Genomic DNA, 9,110 nt, shown 5'->3' with positions numbered 1-9,110 from the left:
AAGATGTAATTTCATGGTTAAAAAAAAAAAAAAAAAGGAAAAAAAATGCACAAGTCTTTAGACGAGTAAATTTTTTCCCCCTTTAAACACCTTGTGTGCTATGTGCCTATATGATAGGACTTGCCACGGACTGGAGGTGTTTTCAATTACACGCAGCCTCCGGAGTAGCCCGGGGCCGGTTTCGCTCTTTGGCGAAACCTCCTTAGCGGGGGGGTTCGGGGGGCACCGGCTGCGGGCGGCGGAACCGCGAGCGGCGGAACCGCGAGCCCGGGAGCCCCGGCCCGGCCCGGCCCGGAGCGGCGGGAGCCGCCGCTGGAGCCCGGGCCGGGCCGGGGGGCGGCGGGCGGAGCGGGGCGGCCGCAGCGAGGCGAGGGCAGGGGCGGATTTTGCAGCGCTTTGGGAGGAAACGTTTTAATGCCGCCAACTATCCTGTTGACTGCGAGCTGCAGCGCTGGGAGGACAACAGTGCGGGGAGGGAAAAAAATAAAAAAAAAAAAAAAGGAAAAAAAAAGAGAAGAAGAAGAAGGGAAAAAAAGATACATTGTTGGATAAACAGCTTCTTATAGGTAAAAAAATTGAATGGCCCAAATGGATGAATAAGGCGACACAATGCGGGGGGGTGGGGTGGTAAAAGGGAGTGAGTCAGTGGCAGTGGGAGAAAAAGGTAAAAGTGAACAGAGGAGAGAAAAGGAGAGAAAAGAAAAAATGTAAATGAGTGAGACAAAAAAGCAAAGAGAAAAAGAAAGGAGAACAAGAGAGGGAAAGAAGTAATATTTTCCTTGATAAAAATGCACAAAAGGGAAGATGAACTTTGTTCTTTTTCTCTTTCTACTCTCCTCTCTCTTTCTGCTTTTCGCCTCGCAGCACGCCAGCCTAAGCTGAGAGCTGTAATGTCATTAAATTGCAAATGCTTTTTCATTTCCGACACACACTGTTTACTTATCTGGCAAAAACATATGTTGGAAGGAATCCGTTAAATTCTGCCCATTGCCTTGGGTAAAAGTGCAATGGAAACGGACCCACTGAGCTTCTTCTTTCTTCTTCTTTTAGCACTTCCCTTATCTACAAGACTGCTTCGCAGAAAACTGGCTAGTTCAATGAAAAATGAAGATACAGCAGGAGATTAGAGAAGAACACTGAGCAAAAAATTCCTGGAGAGAGGGTCACTCCATTGCAAATGATTTCACTCCTCTAGATCTGCATAAATTACTATTTTTAAGGCATCTCCAAAGTCTGTATATTTTTCTCACTCTGTCAAACATTTAATTTCACGCCCCGTGTTCTGAATATGCTAAAATGCATATCTCTGATGCACCTTTAAGCCAGAAAAACGAATGCAAAATTGAAGATAAAATGATGTGATTTGCACTACAAGCCTATTACTTGAGGTATTTACATATAGTTTACCTCTGCAGTTCTGAGAATGATTTATTAAAAAAAAATCTGGATTAAGCTCATATAAATATGTATAAATCTTTGTTTAGAAAATAGATTTTGCAGCTGTTGTGTCAAAAAGTTCTTTAAGATTCTGTGAAGAATTTTCCTTTTAGCGTGCTTTAAAAAAGAGGGGAAAAGGACAGTATTTGACATCCTGCTTTGGCAGGAAAACATACACACACGCACGCACGCGTTCAGACATTCGGGATTTCTTCCCCCCCCGTTTTATTTCGCACTTTTCTTCCCAAAGTTCCGCTGCTCCCTCCCGCCCGGTTCGCTCGCCGGGACGCGGCACTCGGGGCTGCGGATTTGCCCAGGCGCGGGAGTGGCGAGGCAGGTGCGTTCCCGCTAGAGCCGCGCGGGAAAGCAGCAGCACGAAGGGACGTGCAGCCGCGGTGGCCGTGGGCGCTGCTCGAGGTGGCCGTGGGGACTGCTCGAGGTGGCCGTGGGGGCTGCTCGAGGTGGCCGTGGGCGCTGCTCGGGGCGGCCGTGGGGGCTGCTCGGGGCGGCCGTGGGGACTGCTCGGGTGCCCTCTCCGCCCGCCTCGCACCCCCGGGCGCTCCAGCTCAGTGGAGCCGTCGAGGCAGCGCCTCTCGCCTCGCGTTTGGAAACGGACCCGGGGCGGGAGCCGGGGGGACGACTCTAAATCCCGCTCCCGGAGAAGCGGCACGTCCCAGCTTTGGTCTCCTGTAACCTCTCCTTTTGGGCCACATTTGCTGACCTGCAGCAAGGTGCCCTCACCCCCCGCCCCGTGAGGGGGGCTCAGGGCACCCGAACATCGCGGTGCTGAGAGGTGGTTTGAACAAGAGGTTTGCAAGTCGGGCGCTCATTGCCCGCACCGACATGGCCGCTAGAGCTTCCCCAGCCGGGCTGTGGGCCGAGCCCCCCGGCAGTGCATCCTCCATGGCGAGGAGCCAACCCCACGCAGGCATTGATTGCCTGAGCAGGGGAAGCCGAGCAAAGCTCCTGGGGACCCCTGGGGGGTCCTTTCCCTGCTCTACTTGTCTGCCCCAAGGGCATTCCCCCTCCTCCCCTGGGGAGCAAGCTCCATGGTCCAGGACGTGGGGAGATGCTGTGCATGACGCCAATGCTAATAGCCATAGGACACATGTCTGGAGCAGCACACACTGGCATGCAGCCTCTCCTGGGAATGTAACCCATCATGGGCATGCAACCTGTCATGGGCATGCAACTTGTCACAGACACACAAACCATCATAGGCACACAACCCATCACAGACACGCAACCCATCACGGACACGCAACCCATCACGGACACGCAACTTGTCACAGGGATGTAACCCATCATGGGCACGCAACTCAGTATGGGCACTCAAGTCATCACGGGCATGCCACGCATCACAGGAACACAACCCATCGTGGGCATGCAACCCACCACAGGAACTCAGTGCATCATGGGCACGCAACCCATCAGGGGCACACAGCCCATCACAGGAACACAACCCCACACGGGCACACGAGGCAAAGCTGAAGTGACCGGCCCAACTACTGAGGAGTTACGTAGATCTGCCTCCTCATGGGCCCTGTACAGATACAGCCATGCATAAAGAAGTAGGGAAAGAGGAACTAAACCTAAACAATCTGCCCAAAACCTAAAGACATTGCTGTGCTTTCCTTTCTGTAATGTGCAGCATGTGATACAGCAACGATCAAGGAGAGAAGTTTGGAATATGCTAGGGACAGCCACACATTCAGTAAGGAAGAAAAGATGGTTTTATATAGCTTCCAGGTGGATTTAAGATTCAGCTGCAAAATCTAGACTTTAAATAATACAGAAATCTCAGCAGTTCCAGGGGTGATATGGTGCCCAGGAAGCAATGCTCCCTTGTCCCTCAATCCCATTTTCATCTCCAGGGGGATTTTTCTGCTTTCCGATATTCCAAGCAATGAAACAAGTCATTGCATGACATGATAAAACTGCCTATGACAGTGAGATATGTACATAACAGACCTAAGAGTAATATATATATATATATATATATATATATATATATATATATATTGTCTACACATAATATAAACTCCCTTTTTACTTCTGCAGATGGTCATCTTATTCAGTAAGTGCTCTGAAATTCCCCATTAGTATAAATACATCAGACTGAAACCACAGTTTCATCTCCCCCCTGTTACTTTGTATTTTGTCTGCTCCTAAGCTGCAGAATGACTGGGCTGTTAGCAGGGGACTGACAGACTGACAGATATTACTGCACAGACAGGCTAGAGATCCAAGTCTGAGTTCATTCCTTGTTCCCACACAAGCAGGAAAATCAAACTTCTGGAGAAGCAGTATGATTCTCATGCACTGAAAATGCTGGACACAAAGTCATGGTAACAGAGATACAGGAAGGCTATCACTTGACATTTAAGCAGGAGAAATGTGAAGAAATAAAGGGAATAAAGGCATCCTTGAGAAAAACTTTATTTTGGAGCAATGAGGTACATCTTATATTTCTCAGGGACCCCATGAGAGGCAGCAGATGGACTCAAACTGTGCAGAGGACAACTTGTAGTCTCACATGCCACGATAACTCTTGAAATAGTCAAAGGGGGCAGAAGTAGCAGCTCCTGGCTGAGAGAGCTGAATGCCTGCCCTGCTGCAACTAGACTTCTGCTCCAAGTAGGTAGCAGGTGCTCTTCACGCGTGCCCGTGGAAGAACTTCTAAGAATGAAAACTGTTCTAGGGAAAAGAGTGAAAAGGCAGAGAAGACTATGTCCATGGGCAAGTGACCACCAGGTAAAGTGTGCTTAAACACACACTTGCAGAAGTGCTGCATTTGTCTGAGAACTGAATGTAGCTGATAGAGTCCCAGACACTCAAGTCTCTTTCCCTCTACCACTTCATTAATGAAAATGGGGCGACAACAGATAACCTTCATGATTTCCAGCTGAAGGCACAATATTACCCCACCCCTCATCACTTTGAGAAATGGTGTTAACCTTTTCCAGAAGCTCTATCACCACCTGTTTTGTCTTCTAGTTGTCAGTCGAGGCTTCCTTCCCTTGACACAAAGGCCAGAAGTGAGCATCCACCAGGGAGGCAATGGAGACAAATACCCTAGCTCTAGATTATTATTTTTTTAAAGATATTTCTAAATGTATGCATTATCTAAATGCATGCATTATGATCACCGACCCCACTGGATCCTACGTAGCGCGTGTAGTCTATCGCAGGACTACATGTTTCAGCTCTGGCTAGCACTGCCATATGCATTGTAGAAAACCTTCCATATGGTTTCTGAGAAGTGGTTACAGCACACGTGCACCAGGCACTTTTCAAAGTAAAACAGATCTGTTCATTTCTATTTTCAAAATACCAAAGCAGTAAAATCATGTAATTGAGTAATCACTTGCCAAATTTCCTTTTTTAATCTAATCTATTTTCAGTTTCATCAGAGCCAAAATGCAAATTAAACTGGGAAGGTTCCAAGATTTTTTTTTCCCCTTTCAGAAAACACAATTTAAGGTGCTCACAAGTAAGGAAATTTTAAAAACCATTTGTTTTGTATGCTGTAAACTTTGGAAAACAAGTTTCAGCCTGAAGTAAATTTTCATAAGTAATAGGTTAGATAGAAGCCTTACATAAATTTTGATGTCTTCTTAACAACTCTAATGCTCATTTTATAAAACTTGATTTGTAAATAATTCAAAAAAATAAGAAAAGGCTCACATACTCAGAAAGTAGGCAAAAAGCTTGTGTTCATACAATGTACACACACATCCTTTTAGATCCAACTACTACTTCATGGAAAGGACAGGTTCCCGACGTTGCCTATTTGCAGCCTTCCTCAGCTGCCCTGTTTTGCAGCAGCGTTGACAAGCCTAAGCTCACTGGCCAGCTCCGTGACCTGCTCTGCCCGTGCGTGACCCCGGGGTGAGAAGGGCCCGCACCACCCTGCCGCATCCTCACAAACGGGCGCGGGCGAAACGGTAGATTCAGGTAGCGCCACCCCCTCCAGGGGTGCCCACTGCTGGGAACCAGCACTCGGCCCATTGCGGTTGTTCAGATTTAGCTTCTCTCCACAGACGGGAAGACCTTGGGAAGAGCCACGGGATCTCTTGGGCCGCCTCCTACCACAATGCTGCCATCTGTTGAGGAGATTGGCAACTACTCGAGCCACCGCTCACCTCACGTTGCTTTGGTTCCCTCGAGACTATTCCTTCAATCTGGAACCTGCTCGTGGCACCTCCTGGCCCCTTTTGGAAGACTGCGAAGGCATCACTGACCACATCCACACTAAAATACTCTGAGGCAGCACCACAAGATTCTCTGTTGAGAGAACAGAAGGAAAAAACAAAAACCAAAACAAACCAAAAAGACACCACCACCACCACAAAACAGCCAAACAAAAACCCATCCATCTTCATGAAAAATCACTTTCAAGGTAAGGGACAGTCCAATTCTTAGCATGCAAAACATAGTAGAGAACATACAGAAGACAGAGATACGAGAGACACAAGAGTGTTGTTTGTAGAAAGCGGAACTGTGCTTTTTCCATGTCATCCCCGGTAGTGTCACAAGTATTCATCAAATCCTGATGACTTGGCTAAGGGAGCAAAAGCAACTGAGAACTGAAGTGATTTTGCCTTTTTTTAAAAAACAAACAAACAAAGTGCTGAGCTTTCCACCACTTGGATTTCTTGGCCCCACCTTGCCGTGGAGGTAGGAGACAGCCCCTGTCAGCGCATGGGCTGCAGTAGAGCACGAAACTGAGGGACAACAGGGACACTCTTTCTTTGGCAGCAAACAGTTAGACCGAGTTAGCTACAAAGTCAAAGCGCACCCTTGGGTCTCTGCTGGCTATGGAGACCAAAGGCATGGGCAAAGGACAGACAGGAAAAGCGTGAAATCAAAACAGACCAAGGAGAAAGAGAAAACGCACACTAGATGCAAAGCAGGGGCTGGACTGTGAGTGCTGATCGTGGGAACAGATGGAGAGATACAGAGAGAAATGACACCCATAGCACTCGAGATCATATGTGTGAGAAAGGAGGGGAGGAAGGGGAGGAGAGAGAGGTGGGAGAGAGGGAATTCTGTAAGACAAGATGATTTAGGGAGAAATGGTTTAAGAAAAATAGAACCAGGACATAGTGTTCACCAGAATATCACTGTCTAGTTATGCTAGTACAGGTAGAGAGGAATGATTCTTTAAAAGAAAGAACAGCTTAACACTTTCTCTTTTAATATTTCACATTTGCAAGGCTCACCTGTTCTTTCCGCACTGTACAAGCCACGAAGTAAGAGTTAAAAGGTATGGCAAACTGGTAGTTTTATCCAGCCCAATCTTTATTTATTGGAATCTCTAAAAGCCATCTACTAGCTGCATAACACTGTGCACAATTAATTAAACCCCAATCAAATAAAATATTCCTTAAGTTCTGTAGAGGATCGACATGCAGACAAGAAGATTTGATACTTTCATGGCTTTCCACTGGCGCAGAACCCAGCAAGGAATATTCATTAGATCTGACTATAAATGTTTGTCTTGTGTGGGAGGTCTTACTAGAATAATATGTATTAGAAACTTGATATTTTTCCAATCAAGCCTTTCCACCACCATTTACATATATTTAATTGTAAATATTCATTTTCCTACCTGGAGCACTTTTAAATAAAAGTACAATAAACATAATGAATGGGAGCGAATAGCTTAGGGGACTTGTGATGAGCTCTACAATCGTTCCAACCTCTACATCACTGGGGCCCATCAGGCCCCGGTTGGTAGCAAGGGGAAGTTATTACTCCCTAGAGCTTGCGGGGGGTCTTGTAGGCTCAATTGCTGGTGATCTCACTCTCATTCCTCCAGAGCAGGGATCCCCCCAAAATCCCCACCAATAAATCATGATTGATGCGAACTGGCATCTGTGCCAATAGGAAAGACGAGGACTGGCAAGAAAACATCCTCTCACACGCACAGAAGTAGATTCCTTTACAGTACAGTTTGCAGTTCTGTCAATACATACTTATCTTCTCCAGACACAGAACTTCACAGACATCAGAACTACTATATTCTGTAACAGCAATTTTATTTAAAGCATAACCAGGTAATATGGAGCAACTAACACAAAATGTTGCCATTCAAACTCAGCTTATTAGTTCCATCTGGCCCAGTTAGCAGCTGCTCTGTCGCATTTACGGGGACACATTTCACTCTTTGCCGGGGCCTGGTGGCAGGGAGCCTGCGCTCTGCCTATAGCTCTCCCACTGAGAATTCCCTGGGTATGTGGCAGCTTTCAGCTGGCACAAACCCCTTCATATGGACTTGTCTGTCCTATATGTTCTGTCCTTTCCTTTCCTTTTTTTTTTTTTTTTTCTCTCCACAAAGTAAGTCTTAGAATAAGAGAGAGAAAAGTTTTCAAGTCAGAACACACTGACCAAAGACAACCGAAAGAAGGCTGGAAAGTGTCCTTCCAAGATGAGTTTACAAAACCAAAGGGGGGGAAAAAAGAAAAAAAAAAGAAAAAAAAAAGAAAAAAAAGGTAGCTGGATGAATAAGCATAAGAAAAAATGGTAGTATCAGTTGGTCTCGCATAAAACGCAAGTTAAAAGAGAGGCTTTCACGTATTCAAACCACTCACAAGCCAGGGACAGCAGCTTCAGGTGGGAGCAGAGGTAAATATGAAGCCAGATTTGAAGATTCTCCCCTCACCTCCTTCCCGAAGGATATCATGTATTGCATTAACTGAAATCCTTAATGTTATTATTTTCATACTGACTTATTAGCTACACCATGTATTAATGATTCAATAACACAAAATTGGTGAATGTTAGTTAAAGACAGAATGCTAAAAGAGCTCAGAAGAGGTGCACATCCTTGGTAGAGCTTACCAGGAGAAAACAAAAAAAATGATACTTAATTGCCAAGGAATACACTAATAGGAAAATTAATTTTTCAAAGCATTGGATTTCATGCCAAACCAGGAGGACAATGTTACCTCTTGACTTACGCAGCAATCTGGAAAAGATTAAGAGACAACATCTTATGCTTTACGTATATACGCTCAGATAAACTATGAATTCTGAATTCGTGTTATGAGCTGTTGTAGGACACATTTACAATAGGAAATTAAGATACCATTCACCTTAATACTGATAGACTAGTGTCAGTGCAGTTAGAGGAAGTAAGAAAATATTTCTGGAGAAATAAGTAAATTGAGTGCCTATTCTGAAGGGTCAAATGCAGTTTTCCTGCATAGAATTAAAGCTTAGATGATAACACATCATAAACTATAAAATAGTTATTGTCTCTATCAGAAAATTATTCTACGTTTGATGTGTGAATTTCGTGTCTGATACGTGAGGACAAATAGAACTCTCATCCTGCATTATTGGACCCTTATCAAAAACAGGATGCTCTTTTCTTGAGAAGATGAAAAGTACAGAGATAAGCAAGGAAATAAAGACTGAAGTTTTAACCAATAATATTTTTGTGTGGTTATCAGAGGAATGTAATAATTAATCTTTTAATCATTCTGAAGATTGTGTGAAATCATAATATCTCATCTTTTCCAGCCTCAACCTGCCATTCTTGATCTGAATTACAAACAATAAGAACGGAGATGATTTAATGAGCAACTTTGTCATGTTGCCATTTTGCCTTAGTCAAAGGCAAATGTCTAGTTTTGCCTCTAAACGAAAATGGGAGAGACTTACGT

The sequence above is a fragment of the Tinamus guttatus genome, unplaced genomic scaffold, assembly GCF_059628265.1.
Source record: "Tinamus guttatus ecotype Peru unplaced genomic scaffold, ASM5962826v1 Tinamus_guttatus_pri_ptg000180l, whole genome shotgun sequence".
Classification (NCBI taxonomy): domain Eukaryota; kingdom Metazoa; phylum Chordata; class Aves; order Tinamiformes; family Tinamidae; genus Tinamus; species Tinamus guttatus.
Note: the sequence above shows the minus strand (reverse complement) of the source record.